The sequence below is a fragment of the Dendropsophus ebraccatus genome, unplaced genomic scaffold (genome assembly GCF_027789765.1).
Source record: "Dendropsophus ebraccatus isolate aDenEbr1 unplaced genomic scaffold, aDenEbr1.pat pat_scaffold_1751_ctg1, whole genome shotgun sequence".
Taxonomy (NCBI): Eukaryota; Metazoa; Chordata; class Amphibia; order Anura; family Hylidae; genus Dendropsophus; species Dendropsophus ebraccatus.
Genome location: NW_027209179.1, coordinates 6,306 through 31,783, shown reverse-complemented (window position 1 = coordinate 31,783; position 25,478 = coordinate 6,306). Strand labels below are relative to the sequence as shown.

The 25,478-nt window shown below is 43.6% G+C and overlaps 1 pseudogene; it reads left to right on the top strand.

The window, feature by feature from the left end:
* The first annotated feature begins 1,407 nt into the window (after positions 1 to 1,407).
* Positions 1,408 to 23,499, top strand: LOC138775539 (cysteine-rich secretory protein LCCL domain-containing 2-like; annotated as a pseudogene).
* The last annotated feature ends 1,979 nt before the right edge of the window (positions 23,500 to 25,478 follow it).

Sequence of the window (25,478 nt, the reverse complement as noted above, 5' to 3'; positions counted from 1 at the left end):
TTACTGTATGGAAATGAGGCCATGTCATCCATAGAGACGTTCCTCCTTTGACGGGAAAGGGTAAAGTTTACTGAGCACCAGGGAGCATCAGTGAACTACTGTGTACTTACTTTATGGAACTAAAAGGGACTTTTGCAAATGCAGCCCCCCTTCACAAAGAAAAATGTATATCTCAAAATAACAGATATGGGGTGATGTGTGCAAAAGATTTACCGGTAATGTCATTTGATGGATAAATATAAGGGATCAAATACATCTCTGTGATGTCAGTACTGCTCTCTAGTGAATGTATAGGCTGCCTTCTCAGTGATAGTACTGCTGGTCTTCAGTGAATGTATAGGCTGCATTCACAGCAATGTCACAGTTGCTCTCTACTGCTCGGTGGATAGACTGCTTTCTTGTATAACATTGTCGTTCTCTAGTGAATAGATATGCTGTATTTTTGGTGATGTCACTGCTGCTCTCTAATGAATGAATAGGCTGCATTCTCAGTGATGTCACCACTACTTTCTAGTGAATGGATAGGCTGCATTCTCAGTGATGTCACTACTGCTTTCTAGTGAATGGATAGGCTGCATTCTCAGTAATGTGACTGCAGCTCTCTAGTGAATAGATAGGCTGTATTTTTGGTGATGTCACTGCTGCACTCTAATGAATGATAGGCTGCATTCTCAGTGATGTCACCACTACTCTCTAGTGAATGGATGGCTGCATTCTCAGTAATGACACTGCTGCTCTCTAGTGAACATTCTACATTCTAAGTGGTCATCCCACAATATAGGTTTAGATGATATAAAGATCACTTTTTTGCCATTGCCAGTTCATTCACAGGAAGACTATTGACACACCTTTTGGTTTATTATTGCACAGAAAATCTGTAATTCCAACACTTCCAAGCCATAACTTTAGTACAAGTGAGTGAACAGCAGACATCCTCTCATCATATGGCCTAGCTAATTACCTGTCTGAGCCCTGGAGGACTTTAAGCTGCTAAATGAAATGACTGGAACTCAGCATGGTGTTTCAGTGGTTAGCACTGTTGCCTTGCAGTGCTGGGGTCCGGGTTCACATCCCACCTAGATCAACATCTGCAAGAGGACGTTCTCCCCAGGTTTGTAGGGGTTTCCTCTGGGTGCTTTAGATTCATTCCACGAGAATTTAGTTGTAAGCCCTAATGGAACAGTGACCGATTAGTAATGTGCTGCACTTAGTGCTATATAATAAAGGATTATTGGTCCATTGGACTTTGTCATATCCAGCAAGTTACATAGATGGCTAAATGGAGACTGATCCAGGGGTCAGAAATGTAATATCCTGAATAATTCTGATTGATCCAGAAGTGGAAGAAAAGTGGAAGTGGAAATGAACTGTTAAGAACTCTTCTTTAAGGTGCAGGGGGGAAAACTCATGTATTCTCTTCTTTTTGATGTGGCTTCAATGGAAGATGAGGATGTGTCCACTAAGGATGTGAAAGAACTCCCAGTATGTTCCTTAAAACACTGGATATAGACAGAGCACTATGTTTCTCCTAGAAGCCCAAGCTCCACAATGAGCTCTGAATGCTTCATGTATATATTCTCATGTTTGCCATTTGCCGCTGTAACAGTAAAGAAGATGGTGACCGGTATAATTGCAGTGTCCCACTGGGATCCATGTTGTGCTGTTTCATAGTTATGGTTTATATATGTTTTTAAACTGTTCATATTGATACTGCATTGTACCAAGTATAGTCAGAGCAGAGAAGCATTAACATACACCCAGCTAGGATCTTTTTGAAGGCAGGGAGGAAGATTGCTCTGCTCCAACCTCTCTACGGATGGTAAAGAAATTCAGTGAATTAGAGTGGCCCTTCTAAGGAGAGGAGTTTATTGCAGAGTCTAGTGCAACTATGGAGAGTGGTGATGAGTCCTACAGATCTGCACCCCATTAATACGAAAATATTACCTGAGACTGATAGATATGATGAGAGTGTGCCACCTCAGGGCTCTGTCAGGATCCAGTTACTGCCTGCTCCAGGGATGGAAGTCAGAGACTAGTGACACTAACAAGTGCAAGAATATAGTGGACCAGCTCAAGGTACCCAGAAACTCCAATATTGTAGGCTACCCTGCTTCATCCTTATGCCTGCCCTTCAACCTGTTTAAGGATTGTGCCTCTTGTGGAGAAATCTGTTGTTTCCAGAAAAGAATTGTGTGTCTAAAGGCCCTATTGCACGAAACGATTATCGTCCATATTCGGATGATAATCGTCTGGTGTAATAGAAGACAACGATCAGCCGACATGAACGATGTCAGCTGATGGTTGTCTGACGTTGTCTTTCAACATGTTGAAAGACAAACGTCTAGAGAGCAACAATCTGCTGCCGTTGCTCCGTGGAATAAGGGTGGCAGCAGCGGACTGCCGGTATCTTCTATGGGCTGTCCGGAAGATTTAGCGATCACCTGGGCAGGCCAACACAACTCTTCTCCCCCCCCCCCTGCAGCTCCCCGCGGCCCCCCTGCACTTACCTGCTTGCTGCTGACACTTGTAATAGCGCCAGCAGCAAGCGGGGAACGAGGAGCAAGCGAGCGCTGACAGCGCTTGTTTGTTCCTCTCCATCACCCCGTGTAATAGGGGTTAAAGTTTACCACTCTCATTTTTGCACTTGACCATCACAGGCATCAAAAAATACCATCAGTTCAGACAATCCATTGGGGGGGGGGTCCCAGGGGAACATCATTAGCACCATCATTTGTGCAGCCCCCTTGTCACTGTGCCAGCCTAGAGGAGTATGGGACTGTCACCCACTGCACATTTTACCTCTAGGCTAACACATTATTACATGGATACGGAAACATAAAAAGCATGATTTATATTAAAAAGCCATGCTGGCAGTAACCACATAGCAAAACTATAAGGGTCAAGGCATGTGGTGTTTGGGTGGTATTTTTAAATGAAAAAAACATGAGAAAACTGCTAGGGAAAAAAAAAAGTATTGTGTAAACACAGACTTAAGGTCTCTGATCAGGTGGTGACTCGACAGTCTTATGATTGTAATTATTGGATGGTAACCCTCATGTACCTGCCTTTTGGATACATTTTAATAAATGAGCAGGATTCCAGCACAGATTGTCCATTATGGTTAATGTAATTAAGTCAAGAAGCGTCCAGAAGGGGGGATGGGAGGAATGAAAATCTCTCCATAAACTGAGATCAAGAACATAAATTGGCTCTGCAGGTGACTGAAAGCTATCCCAATCTTCAGGTCACATGTACGGTGCAGCCTCCGAAGTCTGAGGTGTAGATTTTCTGGGTCATGTCCCCTGACCCTGGACCAAGTGGGAACATCTGGTTTACTCTATAACTAATGGCTATAGTTAGGAGATAATATAGAGAAGTTTGTAACTTTTTAACATACAGTGGTACCCTTGGTTTAAGAGTATTTTGGTTTAAGAGCGTTTTGGTTTAAGAGCTCACAGTTTTTCAAAATTGTGACTTGGTTGAAGAGCATTGCTTTGGTTAAGAGCTCCCTGTACTGGTGGGAGCGCGAGTGGGGAGGGGCATGGTCTGCATAGCGGGGTCTACAGTTCTGTCATCTGAACCCAGGAAGTGTCCCTCACCTTCCAAATCATAGCAGATCCACTTCAGGCTGGGGCATACATCAGGGGACAGGACTGTGGAGGTAATCTCCTTCATAGCTGTAACCCCTCCCTCCCTGGACAGAGAGTGCTGCTATACTGTGCCCACATCTGCCCATCTCATTCCCTCATACTCCCTGCAGTCTCTGTCAGTCCTTGTGTTTACCACCCTCTCCATTACTGTACAGTAACTTATAATATCACATATTCTGCTGTTTCTGAATGTTTGTTTCAATTGTTTTACATGTTATTCAGAATAATAAATCATTATATTTGGGGTGTGGAACCAATTGTCTGCATATCAGTGATTTCTTATGGGAAAATTTGCTTTGGTTTAAGAGTGGATTTGGATTACAAGCACAGCCCCGGAACAAATTATGTTTGTAATCCAAGGCACCATTATACTTGTATTTTTAATTTCTCGCCATTTATTAAATCTTAGCTTAGTGTCTATATTTAATAACGTTCATTGTTTACATCAAAAGGTTGTTATCCCATCCTGACATTGTCTTGCTGATTTGAGTTAAGGAGGTTGTCACAGTTTACCAGTCTAGATGATCCTTTAAAAGTTAAACCTATCAGCAATGGTATTTTTTTGAAGACCAGTCTATACTTGTCTATACATTGTAACAGACCCTCTAGCAGCATGAGTAAAGAATAGGCCAGGCCAAGCTTTTGTGCCTCTGGATGTAAACATGAACATTTCCATTCTCTGATGGCAGATCAGTAACAATAATAAGTAAAATACAACAAGGATACAATGCAGATATTTCTTTTTCCTTTCTGCAGACCTGGGACGATGAGCTAGAGAGGGTCATCTGAAGCCTGGGCTCAACAGTGCATGTGGGAACATGGACCCACCAACCTGCTCCTGTCCATTGGGCAGAATCTGGCGGTGCACTGGGGCAGGTAAGGACAGATTCAGAGAATGACAGCTGCAACAATCAGTACTCTTCTGTCATGTGTATTGTTTTTACACAAAAAAACAAACAAACTTATATTCTATTCTATATAACATGTTCATTAAGGTACCGAACTCCAGCATTTCACGTCCAGTCCTGGTATGATGAGGTCAAGGATTACACATATCCATACCCCCATGAATGTAACCCCTTCTGTCCAGAACGATGCTCAGGACCCATGTGCACCCATTACACTCAGGTAGGTGGGTTATGGCCTGTTACATAGGTGCATGCTGGTCTACAACATGACTGGGAAGGGTCGATAGGTAGATAGATAGTTGTGTGCTTGGAAGCATTGATCTAGCCACATTGCTACCACAGTCTGGTCTGTTCCTGTAGGATTCTGCATTGAGATGAGCTACAAATCCACTTATTGACATAGCTGGATAAACATTGAATTTGGTGTCTACCTGAGATGTCCCTGTAGAGGTTTATCTATTGCCTTTCCATAACCCGACCTCCTATTTAGCCTCCTAAACTGTAGACCACAGCTGGACCTGTCTCTATCCATCAACAACCTGCAGCTATTCAACTTGTCTTTTCCATCTCCAGATTGTCTGGGCCACAACCACTAAAGTGGGCTGCGCGGTGAATGTCTGCAAGAGGATGAATGTCTGGGGAGAGATTTGGGAGAATGCCGTCTACCATCGTCTGCAACTATTCCCCAAAGTAAGAACTTGGGTCATGTGTGAGGGACAAGCAGACCTTTCATTGCTGGTCATAGGGCTGGAAAACTGTTCACCCAGTGTCAGTAAATCATCTTGTCGTAGAAAAACATGTAAATTGAATGTCAGTAATGTGTAGAGCAGTGGCTGTAACAGTATGATAAGTGGCACCTCAAGACAATTCTTTGCAGCTTCCTGGAACTTTATGACAAGTTTTATGACAAGGCAAAACATCCTAGTCATCATCAGGAGCCATAAACACTGCAGCCATTTATGAACTCCCAGCAGCACAGAGGAATCTGGTGGACATGTCATAATGATGGCATTTTATGTTCATTTTTAGGGGAAACTGGATTGGCTAAGCCCCTTATAAGAATGGCCGACCTTGCTCTGAGTGTCCACCCATCTACGGAGGCAACTGCAAAAATAACCTCTGCTACAAAGGTAAAGAACGCCAATGTTACAAGGGAGAGGTTATGTCTCTTCTTACCCCTAATTAAAAGACATCAGAGTCTAAAGAACGTAAAGATCACTTTCTCCTTGACATCAGTTATTAAGTGCTAGGAGAATGCATTTCAATAATCACCAGAAGGTATCTTCACCCTTCTCTCTATAATCAAGAGGTAGCTCCATCATTCTCCAATGACCAGAAGGTAGTTTTACCCCTCTCTATGACTAGAAAGTAGCTCTAACTTTCTCTCTAAAACAGGGCCGGACTGGGACTAAAATTCAGCCCTGGCACTCAAACTCTAGCAGCCCACATAGCGTATCCTCCCTGATATATTATAGATAACAGTATACTTTATACGCTGTAATGAATTCTGCTTCAATTCGCCATGTTCCTCACAACTTCCTTAAATATGTGAACCCCATCATCAACGCATAAAATTAAGACACAACATAATCTGATTTGGATTTGATGTTGCATATTTATGTATTACAGCAGCATTAAATCCACTGTGGATTAGGTATGTACGTGCCCTTAAAGGGAATCTGTGAAGTCTATACCAGGTGCGGGGGAAATACAGTATAAGTGACAGGACCTTTAGTCCATTGTAAACTTTTATAATCCTCCTTTTCATTACCAGCTAAAGTGTCAAAGAGGAGGAGCCAATCCACAGCTGCAACTCCTGCCCCGCCCCTCCCTGCTCTAACTGAATGACATACATGGTGAGGCTGTGGCTGTTGCTGTGACACTACAGCTGGTAATGAAAAGAATTATTATAAATGGAGTGACTATAGTGCAATTTCATCCAGTGACTCACCGGAGGCGTCTTCTCTGCATGAATTGCTAATGGTATTTTTGCAGAAGTTGGTTGCTTTTTCTTGCTTGGCTATCATGAAGACTTCTCCGTGACTTCTTTCTGCAGGATCTACCGGACAAAGATTTTAGGCTCCTTACTCCAGCATCATCCACATCTATATTCAAACTCTCCAAGAGTATTGCTTTACACAGTAACCTTTGCTTCCTTTGTGCCCCCATATAACCAGTTAATCTCAGTTTGTGCTTCCAAATAGTAGTCCTCCCCTTTGTAACATCCCCATATAGAATCAGGCCCCCCTCCCTTTGTAACATCCTTATAAAATCGTATTAAGCATGCTTGCAGCATTTCCATAAAGAATCAGCCCCCCCCCCCCCCGGTAACATAGTCGTATAGAATAGTCCCCCCCCCCCCCCTTGTATCATCTCCATAAAGGAATTATCCCCCCCCCTCTTGTAACATAGTCATATAGAATAGTCCCCCACACCTTTGTATCATCTCCATAAAGAATCAGCTCCCCCCCCGTAACATAGTCGTATAGAATAGTCCCCCCCCTTTGTATCATCTCCATAAAGAAATCAGCCCCCCTCTTATAGAATATCCCCCCCACACCTTTGTATCATCTCCATAAATAGGCCCCTCTTTTGTAACATCTGCATATAGAATAGCAACCGCCCCCCTTTTGTAACATCCCCTCCCCCCCAAAAAAGTCCCCCTACTTTATAATATTCCCATATAGAATAGTTCCCCTCCCTTTGCAACGTCCCTATATAGAAAATTCCCCCCTCCTTTAGTAATAGCCTCCCCCCTTTGCTACATCGCCATATAAAAAATATATAACATCCCCATTTGCCACCCCCTTTGTTGTCCAGCCCCCGTGTGAAACAAAGACAAAACAAAAAAAGCGCATATTCACCTGTCACATCGTTCCCAGCAGCAGCGGCGTCTTCTTACTCCTCCTGTTCCAGCTCCCGGCAGCTTCTTCTCCTCTGCCCTCCAGGATCCTCTGCGGCGCGTCCAGGAAGTGACGTCAGCTGCCAGGGATTGGCTGTAGTAGACGTGCCTGCGTGCGGCACGTCTACTACACAGGATTTTAAAGGGGCAGAGCAACCCCTCAGTCAGTGCGGGGGCTGCGGGGACTGACATGGGGGCTGGCAGAGCGGCTGAGTGAACAGCGCGGCAGCCGGCCGCGCTGTTCACGGCCGCTGCAGAGGGCCGCCAGTCCAATTATGCAGCAGGACTGGCAGCCCACGGATTGGTGACCCTGGCGGCCCAGCGGGCGTTTGCCCGGTCCGCCAGATTACCAATCCGGGCATGCTCTAAAACCACAAGGTTATTCATTTACGTATGACCAGGAGGTAGCTCCATTCTTAACTTATCGTAATGAGGTTGCTCCATCCTTCACTTGACTATACCCCATCCCTCTTATATGGTTTGGCACCATTGTTTTAACCTGTTATACTCTTTAATACTCCTGAATGCCTGGAAGCAGATGTCATTATAAGTAAGTGATGTCCTCCTCCCATAGTCAGGGGTGGCTCCCTTTAGCTTTGGCTGCTGCTCCGCAACCAAATATTAAGGTTCCAGTAATGAAGAGGGAATTTGCTCTATTATTTTACAATAAAACCCTGGAATCTGCCTCCAGCTTGTGAATTACGTGTCTATTGCACATTTTGGTCTCTTATGTATTTTCCATTAAGTCCTCATCCACCCAATGCTGTGCCAAAATACGCCTGGTGGTTTATGGGCTGCCATAAAGGCAAAGTGAGATTTATAGGAGCATTGTCTGAACACTGGCCACAAGGCATCAGGTCTTGCTCAGCTCATTCATGTCCTGACGTTGCAGCACGCTGCAGTGAAAAGAGATTACATAATTCACGGCTCATTGTGATCTAGAAGACCCAGTGCTGTGTAACTCTGACATCCCGGTGCCAACTTAATTCTTATGGCTATATTAAACAGCAGTTTTTCAGTTCTGTGCTGATGAAATCCACAGTCATCAATGACTCTCTGTGTCAGACTTTTGGCGATTATCTGCTGTGGTTCTCGTTGACACAAGTAAATGAGAAGCAGATTTTCCAGAATCTTCTTTAACTGAACCTCTTGTCACTATTTCTGGTGCAGTTTGTGCAGAGTGTCACTTTGTATGACCTTACCTTTAAGAAGGGGCATTTTTCAGGGCCAGTGAAGTGAACGCCATAAGTGGTATGTTCTATTTTAGATGAGGTGTCCTGTTTTCTGCAAGTTTATAGAGATTCCCCTAAGGATTGCCACTCAGCTATTTACTTGTCTTGTTTTGCTTATGTTAACATCTTGTGTATTGGGGAACATTTTGCTAGTTATTTTATTGTATGCTGTCCTGTTTTCACCCTGCAGGTGACAAGCACACTGCGCCAGTGGAGACTGAAGAAACCAATGAGATTGAATCTCCTCGTGCTCCTGAAGAGACGCTGATTTGGGTGCATGAAAAGATCAACAAGCCTAAAGTGGTGCCAAAAACAACACAACCATCCAGCGGGAACCCTATGAGTAAGATTTAAACACACATTTATGGGAAATATGGCTGTAATGAAAGATTTTTGAGAACTTTGAGTCTTTCTTGACAGTAAAATGCAGCCTATCTATTCACTATCACTGACAATACAGCTGATTTATTCACTAGAGTGCATCCAAGACCTAGTGGGGATATTAATGAAGACATGAGGCCTATCTATTCATTAGAGAAAAAGATGACATCACCTAATACATCCATCCTTTCATTACAGGGTAGTGGTGACATTAATAGATATGCAGCCTATCCATTCACTAAAACAGCTATGACATCACTAGAGTGCATCCTTTCCATTCACCAGAGAGCAATGGTGAAATCCCTGAGAGAGCAGCCAAACAATCGATTACACCACTGATGATGTAGTTGAGAATACAGCCTATTTCTTTGCTGGAGAGCAAAAGGACTGTAAATACAATCTCTTCACATGAACAACTTCTTTTCTAGCTCAAGTCATCAAATGTGAGACAAGGATGAGGGATAAGTGCAAAGGATCCACCTGCAACAGGTACAAGCTTTTTCTGTATTCTCCTCATAAAATATCTAAAAAACAGTAAGATGTAGGGGAGGAGGGGAATGCAGCTTCAGTTCTATCACTCAGAGTCTTTGAGAACACAAGAGGAGAAAGGAAACAACAAGATGGGGACATTGCAGAGCACACAGCTCTGCTCTAACATCACACTAGCAAGGACAATGACAACAGGCTAAAGAGAATGAACATTACTTAAGGCCCTTTTACACGGCCTGATCACTAATGTAAGATAGCGCCTAACTTCTAGATCGTTGCTCGCCTACTGAGCTTATTACACCGCTCAATAATCATGCAACAAGGGCTCTATATATATCATTAGCAATGTCCCTTATTCACACCTCTGCGGACTCCCCGATGTCCATCTAGCTGATGAGCCGTTCAGCCAATCACTGACCAAGATGGGACAGTGCCCCGACCAGTAATTGGCTGAGAGGCCTGTCCTTTTAGAGAACTGTGGTGGCTGCGGGCTGAGGGCAGAAGCTACAAGGACATCAGGGAGCACAGAGAGGTGTGTATAAGCTTTTTTTTTTTTTACACAGTTATCAGCTGTCTGCTGCACATTGCTACAGCACGTAGCGATGTGCACCCGGGGCCAGTGATTTTTAGGGTGGAACTAGAAAATGTACCCGGCGCTGCCCGTGTGTCAGTGTGCTAATTAGATTTGTTCTAAGGTGCCCAGGAGGCCAAGCTAAAGGTATTGTTTCATCTGAGTTAATCAGTGAAATTAGTGTATACCTGTAGTGCATAGTTGGAGGGGTTCTGTAAACCCACAATGTATAGTTTTTAGGGGTCTCGCATATCTGTAGTGCATAGTTGGGGGGGCTGTATACCTATAGTGCATAGTTGGGGGGTCCTGTATACATGTAATGTGTAGTTGGGGGGGCTGTATACCTGTAGTGTATAGTTGAGGGAGGTCCTGTATACCTGCAGTGTACAGTTGGTGAAGGTCCTGTATACCTGTACTGTATAGTTTGGGGGGTCCCGTATACCTGTAGTATATAGTTGGTGCTGTATACCTGTAATATATAGTTGGTGGAGGTGTTGTATACCTGTAGTTTATAGTTTGAGGGTCCTGGATACCTGTAGTGTATAATTGGTGGAGGTCTTGTATACCTGTAGTATATAGTTCGGTGGTCCTGTATACCTGTAAGTGCATAGTTTGAAGGTCCTGTATAACTGTAGTATAGAGTTGGTGGAGGTCCTGTATACCTGTAGTGTATAGTTTGGGGTCCTATATACCTGTAGTATATAGTTGGTGGAGTTCCTGTATAACTGTACTATATAGCTTTGGGGTCCTGTATACCTGTAGTATAGAGTTTGTGAAGGTGCTGTATACCTGTAGTATATAGTTGGTGGAGTTCCTGTATACCTGTAGGGTATAGTTTTGGGGTCCTGTATACCTGTAGTGTATAGTTTGGGGTCCTGTATACCTGTAGTATATAGTTGGTGGAGGTCCTGTATACCTGAAGTATGTAGTTGGTGAAGGTCCTGTATACCTGTAGTGTATAGTTTTGAGGTCCTGTATACCTGTAGTGTAAAGTTTGGGGTCCTGTATACCTATAGTATATAGTTGGTGGAGGTCCCGTGCACCTGTAGTGTATAGTTTTGGGGTCCTGTATACCTGTAGTGTCCTGTATACCTGCAGGGTCGTATTTACCATTAGGCACCCATGGTCTGGTGCGTAGAGGGGCAGAGGGGCAGTACCCTCCCGTTCAGACTTGCCAGAAAATCTGGTGTCTTTTCGAGGGGGGTATGGCGGTATTGGTCATGTCTGGTATAGCGGTGTTATCCAGTAACAGTATGGCGGTATTGGTCAGGTGTGGTATGGCAGTGTTATCCAGTCACAGTATGGCAGTATTGGTCAGGTCTGGTATGGCAGTGTTATCCAGTCATAGTATGGCGGTATTGGTCAGGTCTGGCAGTGTTATCCAGTCACAGTATGGCGGTATTGGTCAGGTGTGGTATGACAGTGTTATCCAGTTACAGTATGGCGGTATTGGTCAGGTCTGGTATAGCAGTTTTTTCCAGTCATAGTATGGTGGTATTGGTCAGGTCTGGTATAGCGGTGTTATCCAGTCACAGTATGGCGGTATTGGTCAGGTCTGAATTGATGGTGTTATCCAGTCACAGTATGGCGGTATTGGTCAGGTCTGGTATGGTGGTGTTATCCAGTCACAGTATGGTGGTATTGGTCAGGTCTGGTGTGGCAGTGTTACCCATTCACGGTATGGTGCTATTGGTCAGGTCTGGTATGGCGGTGTTATCCAGACACAGTGTGGCGGTATTGGTCAGGTCTGATATGACAGTCTTATCCAGCACAGTATGTTGGTATTGGGCAGGTCTGGTGTGGCAATGTTACCCAGTCACAGTTTGGTATACCTGTGGTGCCCTGTATATACATGTACAGTATAGATGGAGTAGGGGGTCCTGTATATACATGTACTGTATAGATGGAGTAGGGGGTCCTGTATGTACATGTACTGTATAGATGGAGTAGGGGGCCCTGTATATATATGTACTGTATAGATGGAGTAGGGGGCCCTGTATATACATGTACTGTATAGATGGAGTAGGGGGTCCTGTATATACATGTACTGTATAGATGGAGTAGGGGGTCCTGTATATACATATACTGTATAGATGGAGTAGGGGGCCCTGTATATACATGTACTGTATAGATGGAGTAGGGGGTCCTGTATATACATGTTCTGTATAGATGGAGTAGGGGGGCCTGTATATACATGTACTGTATAGATGGAGTAGGGGGCCCTGTATATACATGTACTGTATAGATGGAGTAGGGGGCCCTGTATATACATGTACTGTATACATACCTCCCAACTTTTGCAAAGAGCAAAGAGGGACATGTGCGCCGCGGTCCCCATAGCCACGCCCCCATAGCGACCCTCCGTAGCCACGCCCCATAGCGACCCTCCATAGCCACGCCCCCATAGCAACCCTCCATAGCCACTCCCCTACAGTCACCACATCCTGCTGACTGAATAGTGCCCTATATAGTATCCAATCCCCCCAAAAATGCCCTTTATAGTATCCAATCCCCCATTATAGTGCCCCACATAGTAGCCAATGCCCCCATATATGCCCCACATAGTATCCAATCCCCCACATAGTGTCCAATCCCCCACATAGTGCCCCACATAGTATCCAATGCCCCCATATAGTGCCCCACATAGTAGCCAATGCCCCCATATAGTGCCCCACATAGTAGCCAATCCCCCCATATAGTGCCCCCACATATGCCCCACATAGTATCCAATCCCCCACATAGTGTCCAATCCCCCACATAGTGCCCCACATAGTATCCAATGCCCCCATATAGTGCCCCACATAGTAGCCAATGCCCCCATATAGAGCCCCACATAGTAGCCAATGCCCCCATATAGTGCCCCATATAGTAGCCAATGCCCCATATATGCCCCACATAGTAGCCAATGCCCCATATAGAGCCCCACATAGTAGCCAATGCCCCCATATAGTGCCCCATATAGTAGCCAATGCCCCCATATAGTGCCCCACATAGTAGCAAATCCCCCATATATGCCCACATAGTAGCCTATGCCCCCATATATGCCCCACATAGTAGCCAATCCCCCATATAGTGCCCCACATAGTAGCCAATGCCCCATATAGTGCCCCACATAGTAGCCAATCCCCATATAGTGCCCCACATAGTAGCCAATCCCCCCATATAGTGCCCCACATAGTAGCCAATCCCCCCACATAGTAGCCAATCCCCCCATATAGTGCCCCACATAGTATCCAATCCCCTCATATAGTGCCCCACATAGTAGCCAATCCCCCATATAGTAGCCAATCCCCACATAGTAGCTAATGCCCCCATATATGCCCCACATAGTATCCAATCCCCATATAGTGCCCCACATAGAAGCCAAACCCCCATAGAGTGCCCACATAGTAGCCAATCCCCTCATATAGTGCCCCACATAGTAGCCAATGCCCCATATAGCGCCCCACATAGTAGCCAATCCCCCCATCTGTGTGGCCCCAGCGGAAAAAACAATAAACCAGTAACTCACCTGTCCTCCGGTCCCAGCAGCTCCTCTCCCGGCAGAGCGCGCACTCCCGTCATCCTCCGGGGCAGGCAGCGGGGTACAGAGACACTGACTGTACCGGAAGTGACCTGCAGCCTCTATATGAATTACTTCCGGTACAGTCAGTGTCTCTGTACCCCGCTGCCCGCCCCGGAGGATGACGGGAGTGTGCGCTCTGCCGGGAGAGGAGCTGCCGGGACCGGAGGACAGGTGAGTTACTGGTTTATTGTTTTTTCCGCTGGGGCCACATATAATGCGGGACACGGGGGGGCCGTTCCGGGACCGCGGGACAGCACCCCGAAAACGGGACTGTCCCGCGAAATCCGGGACGGTTGGGAGGTATGTGTATAGATGGAGTAGGGGGTCTACCAGTTATTACTGTGGATGTTGTGAGGCAGCTTCCCTAGCAACCACAACTCCTTGTGAAAATGAAAGCAGTAATCCTATTGGTTGCTAAGGCTCTCAACTGCCATTTTCTCTGGGCAAAGCTGCAGCTAATTATATCACCTGTGTTTGCAGTGAGGAGATTTTCCCATTCATCTCTATGAGGCGCTGCTCTTTCCCCTCCCCCTCCTCTCCTGTACATCTGGCGGGGACGGGACCTTCGCTAAAACCTTCCCGGGCACCCAATGTATCTGTGTGCCAAATTTGGGGTCAAACGGTTCAGGCGTTTGGAAGTCTATTTGGGACAGACAGACAGACAGAAGGACAGACAGACTTTGATTTTTATTATATAGATAAACAAAAAGATCAGCCTATGGCCGATTCATCAGCTGATCATTGTTTTAATTACACAGAGCGATAATCAGCAGATTATCGCTCCATGTATTAGGGCACTAAAGGGCAGCAAAAGGTGTAAAATACCCCAGATGTGCAGCAGATTACACCCAACTCATCTGTCTGCTCTTCATTTACACCAACTAGTTTCTGATTCTATAAAGAATGCATATCTGGAACCACATCAGAAGAATTAGGCCCACTGGCTTTTATGAGGCGTAAGGTTTGTGTACTCCATGCCTCTTTGCTTTGCCTTCCTCATAGTGAGTGATAAAATGGCTTTTAATGAATATTTTGCTGACATTTCATGCAGAACAGTTGGATTTACACTGCAAACATTCCCTGTTCACTGAAATCCACAGAAAGCAGAATTTTTGGCCCAGTAATGGTGTGAGCGCTCTGTTTATATAAGGCCATTTATTCTTCAGCCCGCTCATTATTAATGGAGATAAATAGGCTTTGCTGGGATGTAAATTTGGGGTTACCACAGTGACATAACAATCCATAGTGGGATGAAAGGGTTTAGTCATTGCCAGTGCTGAGTCATGGGGAAGGTATAGCACTGGTGGCATAATACAAAGAATGTTTTTAGAGCCTTTTTATTGGGTTTGGAGCTGAGGTGGCAAAATAAACTAAATGTCCTCGATTTGGTTCACTCCTTAAGATAATATTTCCACATGTGGAAGCTCTAGTCTCTTCATCATTAGGATCCCACTGACTCCCCAATCCTCTGCATATGGCAGTTCTTTCTTTGTGACCGGCCATTGTTACAATATATTCCTATAGACTGCTGCAGGAGATCAATAGTTAAAATCAGTCAGTAGCGCTAGAACGTGCCCAGGTTGCACTTGCCTTCAGAGCTCAGTCCAATGGCTTTAGACACTACACATTTGAGTTGTGCAGAGATGTAGCATAACCATATTTATTTAATTACATAATGGATGAAACAAGTCAGAAATACCAAAGTACAGTGACACCAGTGCTGGGGTGAATATATGAGCGGATCTCACAGGCCTGCCCGGAAGGGAAAATGTCCTCAATCGTAGTGTTATAACAACGCTAATGTGTAAAAATGTATAATGAGAATATTTAGCATAAAGGTCTACGGCTGATGGAGTGTGTTCAATAATAATTTGCATCATTATATAGCAATCTACCATACAGTAATACATATATATTAATCTACAGCAATCTGTAATCAAAAAATGATGTGATTAGATTTATTTCTCACATTTTCTCCAATTCTAGGTATTTTTGTCCAGCCGGCTGTGCAAATAAGAAGGTCAAAGTCTTTGGGACCCTGTTCTATGACAGTGTAAGCTCAGATTCACCTATCCTCTTTTTCCCAGTATTAGAACTAATCCCTCTGACCTCAACACTAAGGGGGTAAACAAGTGCTGCTTCTTGGTTTAGGGCTATAATGGGGCGAACATACTACAAAAAATACCCCTCCCTCTTTTAGCCTTCTCCCTTCGGTGCCCCACTGCTCACATATCCTGACATTACTGGTTATACTTGTATTCCTCTAGATGTCCAGCTTGTGCAGAGCAGCCATACATTATGGGGTCATTGATAACAATGGTGGACTGGTGGACATAACTCGTAAAGGACGACTGCAGTTCTTTGTAAAATCTACCAGGAACGGGGTGGAGTCATTGAGGTAAGATGCAACAATATCTGTCTGGCTGTAGATTCCTATAATTTCAGCAACTGATGATTGTTTTTTTTTCCTTTAGTAAATTTAAACCTGGAAATTCTTTCATGGTGTCGAAAGTTACAGGTGTGTATCAATATAATGTGTATTGGGGGTAGGGGGGTGTTATATGTGGTTTAACAAGGGGGTGTATAAGAAGGTATATAGCCATGTATATCAGTTTATAGACGGTGTATATCGGGTTATAGAGGGTGTATATGACGTGTGTGTGTATAGAGTATATGGGAATTAATGGGGAGGTATGTGGAGGATATTGGGGAGGGGCGATATAAAGGTATCTATGGGTGTGTACATTTATAATATCTGTAAGTCTCATTTCCTTCCTCAGTACAGACAATTGATTGTTACTCAACGGTGGCCGAGATCTGTCCTTACGAGAAGCCAGCGAAACACTGCCCCAGGTAAATCCGAGAAACTAAAGAATAAAGTGTGGCAACACCAAATCGGTAATTCTGACTAAACTTTCAGCAGAACAATGGATGACATATACAGGAGGGCAGGAATAATTGATCATTTATGATTGTGATATAGTGGAGATCTTTGTCAAGTATTTGCAGGATTCTCTGTATTAATCATTTCACTTCTCTGCACAGGTTTTCCTGCCCTAGCCATTGTAAGAGTGAACCTTCGCATTGGGCGCCCGTCATTGGCACGAATATTTATGCAGATGTGAGTAGTTTGTAAGGTTATTAATTTTAACAGTAAGGATTGTGCAAAACTGAGAGATGAAATGTTATATTTACTGCGATTCAGACAGATGGGTGGTGACAACCCTTTACTATGTCTACTGGGCTAAAAGGAGGGTGAAATTCTTAACCTGTCACAACTAGTCTACATGAACAGATATTCACAACCCGTCCTCTGTCAGTGACTTGCATTAGTAGATAAATTGTCCCCAAGGCAGTACTATGTCACCTCACCATGGTCCCGCATACAAACAATGAGATTAAAGGTCCATCACTTAGGCACATTCTGTTCCTTGCACTATTTATAATAAATAGGGCTCTTTCAAAAAAATCTTGGGATGTTACCCACTCTAGAAAGTGGTCAACAGCATTGTGAATGTTGCTCTTGGTGTGTCTGGAGTAAAAACGCAATATAACTCAGGATCAGTGACATCACTAAGGCAGCTTGATACCCATAGAGCCTGTATGTATGACTTATCAGTAACAATTGAGTTTGCAGTAATGCTGCAACACTATTTTCTGTTTTACTATTTTACTATTAGCAGTAACACCAGTGAGCAGTAGCAGATCAAAAGACAGGGTCCATACCAGGACATGTTTTGTGGATGAGTGAGGAGTCATGGAGCGTTGTACAACCTCCAGCACATGTTGTGATCATGTGATTTGGCTTTTTACAACCAAGTAAAGCAGCAAATATTAGGAAATCGTCTTTATGAAACTGATCTTGTTCTCATTAGTGGCCTTCCAAGGATATCTCACCACTTCATGGAAACATTGCAGAGTAAACAAAGGCAATGTCTACCGGGAGTTTTCATCTGAAAACCTCAGCCAGATGTCCACCATCTTCAAGGATGAGTTCACTAAAGGAGGTCACAACATCTTAGTGGAGAATGTTTACTACAAAGAGCTTAATTCCTGCCTCATGAAAAGTTTTCAGTGTCAATTCTCTGCCATTTTTAAGGTCTATGCTAGCTGTCAGTCAATGGAAACACGAAGGCTAGGTTTACAAACATAAGTTACATCCATTTCAGGGTTTTTTTTGGAAGAAACTGACCACAACTGATGTCATAACTAATGCCAAAAAGGCAGGTCTACTTTAGGGGTACACCTCACAGGGGGCCATCTACTATAGGGTCAGCTGCTACAGAAGGCAGCATCAGAGCCATCAGAGCAGGTGAACTACTATAGGGGGGGGGGGGGGGGGACTTACATTGGAGCCCTCTACTGGGGACAGCAAAACATGGGGACATCTCCTATAGGGTGTTGCCTCTCCTGCCATGGGCCACTCTGCTACAGGGCTGGGGTCATAAGGGTTAATGGGGATTGGGGAAACCTTTTCTTGGAGTGCCGGAGGCAAAAAGCCGTACGGTGCATATATGCATGTTTTGGTACCAGCAAGGCCTCTGGCGCTCCACAGACTTCAATGGATGCGGCGTCCACCGCATCACCACGCCGGCGGTGCGTCAGAACACTGCAAGGTTCTGCCACAAAAAGCGTTCGGCGATGCAGCAGCACAATTTGCCCGCCGCATGCTTTGAACTGTCCTATTGAAAACAAAGGAATAAGTTCAAAGATGCGTTTCCCTCTGGTGCTTTTCTCCTGCACCGGAGGAAAAAGCCGATGCACCACCTGATGAGTATAAACCCGGCCTAATTGTTTACACGCAAAACCCAAAAAGCTGTCCTGACTGAAAAACAGCTGAACATTTGTTACAGTTGTATCCAGTCTAGACAATCCTCTGAGACAAGTTCATTTTACCTGTACTGATACATTGTTATAAACACTTATGAGATAAATAATATCATAGGAAATCAGCCTGGAGTCCACACAAGTGATCAGAATGGCTGTGACATTTGGGCTGTTCCATAATACCTTGCAGGACAAACTTTTCCCCTGTGAACCTCATACAAGAATTGCTGAGATTTTCGTCCCAGTCAGATTTAGAGCGGCTGGAGAATGGTTCCTAATCCAGCTGCCAACTCTCACTCTGACCATGTAAGGACAAGAGGCTTCTGCCAACTCGCTGCACGGAATCTGCCAGCAGATATCCCAAATAAATGTCCCAGCGGGTTCTAGATCAGACTGTGCAGGTGCCGGCATGAGGACAAGTATACAGAGCAAAAACCTGTCCATCATCTGGAAACAGCTACCCGCAGATCTACTAATATACTGTACATGTGAATAAAAGATATCAAAATAATGTTATAGTTCAAAGCTGTATACAGGTGCCATGACCACCTTGTTAGTTATGCAAGAGAGGCTGCTTGTCAGCCATTATAGATGGAATAGCCATTACTGTACCACAGTGAAATTATATTAAATTCAACCATGTCACTGACAGGGGATGGAGCTATGTATCTCATCTCTAATTCTACTGTAACCATATCACTATAATGCAATGTCAGGTACAGGAGTAAGGCTACAACAGTCTCTTAGCAGTCACTTTTGTAGAGCTGAGACGTCACTGTTGTTTGGAGTCTCTTGACTTGTGTCATCGTCTTCTCTTCTAGACGTCCAGTATTTGTCGAACGGCTGTACACGCAGGTGTTATTAAAGATGAGTCTGGGGGATACGTGGATGTGATGCCTGTGGACAAGAAAAAATCATTATTTTGGCTCCAATAAAAATGGGATCCACTCAGAAAGGTAACTGCATCATGCGATTGGCGTCCTAGGGGTTTAAAGTGTCTTTATGTACAGATGTTCTATTCTAGCAGTAACAGCAGCTGTGGCCCTCCTTGTAAAGATTTCTGGTCACTCATGGGATCTTACAGAAATTGTCCAGTGTTTTCCTCCTCAGTGATGTGGATGATTCTCATTGCTCTCAGGCAGATGAAGGGTTCATTTTCCCCTTCAGACCTCCTGCTGCTGCCATAGATCACAACACAGTGTTCAGCTCTTTCCCAGATTTCAGCCGCCCAGATTTGCAACGTAAATCTAGACATAATTCAGCAAGTTATCAAGATAAGATTAAAATTGTGTCGTCTGTAAGGGAAAGGGAGTTTGAGGCCCAGAATGGATATATGGGGGGATGTAAGTATACCTACAGACAGAGCAGTCCTTTTTTACAGCATGCGGTTATTGTACAGCCAAGATCTCAGGTTCCTAAAGAGGTAATAAAGCCTGGGTGACAGCCAGCAATGGCTTCTATTACAGGGTTGTTATCCAGGTTTTGAGTGGCTCTGAATCGCATCTAAATCTAAAGCAGGAACCTGGGCATAAACAGCTATAAGACTAGATCTCTCATTTGATGACGCAGCTGCCTCCATGAGGGGTCAGGGGGCATCTTAAAGAAATTAAAATACCTAGAACGTTCTGACTACTTTTGTTTTCTGTTCCAGCTTTAAGAACCGTAAAGAAGGTAAGGCATTCCGCATCTTCGCTGCGAAGCAATAATAAGAAAACCTAAGGCAGGATGTTCATAAACATTGAGGAGTCCAAACATCCCCTATATTGCCTATCACCGCACCATCTATCTCCTAAAAAACTCTGTTCTTGAGGGTTCATATGGTGACCACCTCCAGACCTGGACTCCTGACATTGTGGAAACAGTTGTTAATTCAGGACATTACTAAGAAGTTTGTGTCCATTGAAAACCCTCTAATAACTCGAGCGGCATCACCACATCCTCTGGCATGTAGGGTCACTAATGAGGCAACAAGAATTCTGATGAAGAATTTAGACCAAAAAAGGGGGTTGGCAGGGGTTGGAGGCATTGGGGTAGGGGGCTGGAGGGCATGGTGGTACCCCTCCACCTCTCAGTATTGTATATAATTACCTTTTGTATTGTATTTTATATGATATTATTTGGATTATTTTCTATACAGCAGTGCTGGCGCCTTGTTATTTTATATTTGGAGTAATAGTCACCCTCTGTTTATTTTTTATCTCTGAATGTGCTATGGATAACGTCAGGAACCCACCCCCCTTTCCTTACCATCCCCTCACCCACACATAAACAACTGTCTCAAGAAGAGACCACACAAGGTTAGGACTTTACACCTCACTTACTGCTCCTTCCCCTTTAATGACTGGTAATTGGCAGGTAGCAGTGTCTGACTTCATCCGTGACATATCAAGTGTGTATGTTCATAGGAATTACCTAGCTCTACACAAAGGGGGACTTTAATAAAGGTCCCGTCCGAAGCGTACGCCAGGGAGAAGGGGTAGATTTGCCCCTTCTCCCTGGGGTATGCATATTGTATCCCCCCGCTCGCCTGATGGGCCGGCGGTGGTGGTGGTGGTGGTGGGGGGGATGGGCGTGGCAAGGCGTGTAGGAGGAGTGGCCTCCTCCTGCGCTTCATTTATCATGATTTATGCCTGCTCGCTGAAAGCAAGTGTAGATTTGGTATGCGCAGGTTTGGACACCCGGCCGTCCGGATTCACTAACAATTCACTAAGAGTCTTTCAGTACTTATGAGTACTGTATGTCCTGCAGGAAATAAAAAAAATTAGCTGGAGCACCCCTTTAAAATAAGATTGTTGGAGTGGTTTGTGCCATATTTATTAGTAGTTGTTAATTTGTGCCAAAAAAGCTCCATATTCTGTAATCCAAAACTATGTTCACTCCATAGTGATCACACCTACTTTTTTATCCTTTCCAATTTCTGTTGAGTAAAGATTTTCGGTGATCGCAAGGATTTGTGACAAAAATTTATGCAGTTTTCCAACAAAACTTGGCACCAGTAGTAAAAACTATAGTCATAGTTTATAAGAAATTAGTAGAATTTTGCATTCTACACCGATTAAACTTTATATACTGAGGATTGGACACTGGCCCTTTAAATTAATATCATGCATATGTTAAATACTTGATCACCAACTATGGTTTGGTTTGCATCTTTGGCTGTCTGTGCATCCTTGAACTCAAATCTACACCAGCTGTGAGCTGGCGTATATTTTAGCTATAATTTACACCAGTTTCTAGCGTAAACTATAGTAAATACATTGGGTCACAGGGCACCTTGTCCCATTTCTTTTCAAGCTGATTGGGAAGACCTAAATGGACATAAATAAATACAACATATTGTGACTACATGGACTAAAACAATGGTCACCCAGAGAGGTTTTAGTCAATAACTCGACCTGCAGAATAGACTAAGCATTATGTAATTCGAATTCTTCAGTATGTATACAGGAGACATCATAGCATTCCACAACTGAACCCTTTTTTATAGATCATATACAGTATAAATCTCCATAAACAATGGAGTCACTCTACCAGCAGGATGGTGAGTGTAGCTCTGGAGTAACAGGCTGTTGCTTAGGATATGTAATGTAATGTTGTACACTGTGACTTCACTAGAAGAATAGTGAGCGCAGTTATGGTTTATACTGCATGCTGTAACAGCACAAGATGTGTAATATATGTGTGCAATGCAGGGGCGTAGCTGGGAATGGGGCAAGTAGGGCTACTTAGAGCTAAAGGAAATGGCTGTAAGGTGGTGGTGGTGGTGGTGGGTACCAGCCAGCTTTATAATCACTAAAGATATGAGGCTTTTCTGCAGCCACTCCTCAAGCTTATTACGCAGGGCAGGCTAGATCACTTACAAATCAGTCATTTGTAAGTGTAAGGGGCTGCTCCAGAGGTCACTCTATAAACTGGCAAAACTCTGTTTGGGTATGTGTCAGATCATGAGGGGATCCGACAGCTGGGGCCCCCCGCGATCCCCAGAACGGGGCCATGGTGTTATGAATGTTATTTTAGTTATGAATGAAGCTCCCAGAGTATAATCTTGGCTACTTTCACGAGCTCCATAGACACAGAATATTTGTCCTGAGCAAATATCCCATTAAAAATGTCATGTCTTCTTTCCTTTTGCACCATGGCTGCATCCTTCTTCCTCCCCAAACTCCCAGTGCATGCATGCATGCATCTATCTAGCTATCTATCTATCTATCTATCTATCTATCTATCTATCTATCTCTATAGTTATTTATTTGTTTATTTATTTACACAGAAACATATCTATCTGAGTTTTTTTCTATTATAAAAAGTAATTGCATATGCCATCATGATATTTGTGATGTTAGAGCTGCTTGTGGGACCATTACTGATTCTGAGAATGAAGGGGCCTCTGTGTTACTGTCGTGTTGTGCTGGGCGAATTGGTCAGTTGTTTGAAGAGACACCGCACGTGCTACATCTCCTAAAAGGAAACCTGTCCATATTTGCAATTTTGGTACTATCTTTAGCGGTGGTGCATGGTTTGCAAGTGCGTATAAACCAACTTGTAGCCAGAATAAATATTAAAAAGTCTTTATTACTGCCGGGAAGAGGGTTGGTCGTAGGGGACACAAAAGTGAATCGTCACCCCACATGAAAAAAAAAAAAGCCTAGCTACGCTTCTGCACACACTGAATTTACTAGCAAAATAGTGAGCGCAGCTCTGGAGCATAATCCAGGATGTAATTCAGCATCCATATGATATAAGTGATGTTGTGTATGTACGCAGTGACTCCATTGTTTATAGAGATGAAAATCTCTGAATGGCACAGACTCCTGGGGATGATTATGACCAGTAATGTAGATGTTGCAGGTTACTGGGGGAATAAGGGAAGGGGCTGTTCTGATGAATCTTCTACCTGGTGCTACAATTAATAACGTACACAGAACGCAGGAAATTTTGTAACCAATGTTGTAATAAATGTGGTCATGAAAATGATTATTTGGTTTCTTTTTGTGTGTAGAAGATTACGCAGCATTGTTTACTGGTATAAAATCCTGAGCTCTGAATGTATCACTTTATATCATTAATATAAGTCTAGGTTCATACTGCATTTTTCTACAGCTGTAAGTTTTATACAGCTGAAAAGGATGAAAACGTATATGTTAAATGGATGCTGGTGGAGGTGATTCTCCAAGATCGGTTTCCTATTGACTTACATTGTAAACAAAAACGGACTGCAAGATATGTGCATTTTATTGCTGGATACTTAAAACGTGGTTGACAATGATTTTGCCCACGGCAAAAACAAAATGTATTGAAATGGAAACAATAAAATAAACATAAAAGCATAGTGTGACGCAGCCTTGGGCTATGTTCACACAACGGATATTTTAAAAAAATCACGGCCGTTGTACAATGGCTGTGATTATTACGGAAACATACGTTACCTCTCAGTCTATGGGATCCCGGCCGGAGCGTATAAACATAGTATACGCTTCGGCCGTATACTATGTACACTATGTATTACACTGTGCTGTTTTATGCTTGAGCAAGGCCCTGTTTTCAATGTGGAGGGCCAAGGTCTATGGGGTAGATTTATGAAACATGGTGTAAAATTAAACTGACTCAGTTGCCCCTAGCAACCAATCAGATTCCACCTTTTATTTTGCAAAGAGTCTGTGAAGAATGAAAGGTGGAATCTGATTGGTTGCTAGGGGTAACTGAGCCAGTTTCACTTTACACCATGTTTGATAAATTTCCCCCTATATATTTTATTGTGCAGTGTTCTGCGGCATTTACTGATGCTATCAGCCATATACATCTCATGAAGTATTAACAACCACCTGCACCGTAACATACAAGGGGATTGCATCTGGCCAACCAAATCCTGGTTCCATTGGTATCCTTATACAATACTCATTCTTCAGCGTACAGGAAATATGGCACCTCATTCCAGATAAACACTGCCTTAAATTGTGTGTAAAATATTCTCCAAAGCCGAGCAGACCTGTTTGAGTTCTTCTTGAATGATACAAGAAGATTATTATAAAACTCTGTTCTACTGTAACCTCCCAGCAGTCATCACATTCCTAGATGTATAGTTTTTAGCTGCTGCCCATCAGCAGGAACCACAGGTACATATCATAGATACATAGATAACCTCAATCTTCAGACCAATTACTTGATCAATTCCACCAGAAAAAATACAGTATCTGCCAACAAAATTGGTCCAAAAACTGGAAGTAGAAGACCAAAAAATGGAAATTCCATAAAAACAAAATATCCATGTTAATACTGCCCCCTTATGTTCAAGAATATAATCACTATAAAATTGCCTCTTATGTACTATAAGGCTATGCGCAGACTATGTATTAGACCGGCCGTTCCGTGAACCGGCCAGTCTCTGAAAAGATTATCGGATGATCACAGGGTTCTGATGCGAGCACATCCATGCGCGCCCACATGAAAACTCCCCACAGCAAACTATGGAGCGAGCAGCCGGAGCCGCTTGCTCCATAGTGTGCACTGACAAGGTTTTCTGCGGCCGCTATTCACTGACATGTCAGTTTTCTGCGACGCCGCAAGAGATCCCAGCCGGAACGTATACCATGTGTATACGCTCCGGCCAGGATCCCATAGAAAGCCGATTGCAACAACAGCCGTACTTTTACGAAAATGAACATAGCCTAATACTACTTCCGTATACAATAATATAACTACTATAATACTACCCCTATGTACAAACATATATCTACTATAATACTATCCCTATGAACGAAAATATAACTGCTATAATACTTCCTCTTCTTTATAAGGAAATACCTTATATAATACTGAGCCAGTATCTGAAAGCAAAACTAAAAGTGACCAAAGCAGAAACAAAAATACAGCACATCAATAATTCTAAAATAAAGAATCTAGAAGAAGGATAATATTCATAGATCTAGAACCTTTATCTAGTTATATAACTGCTA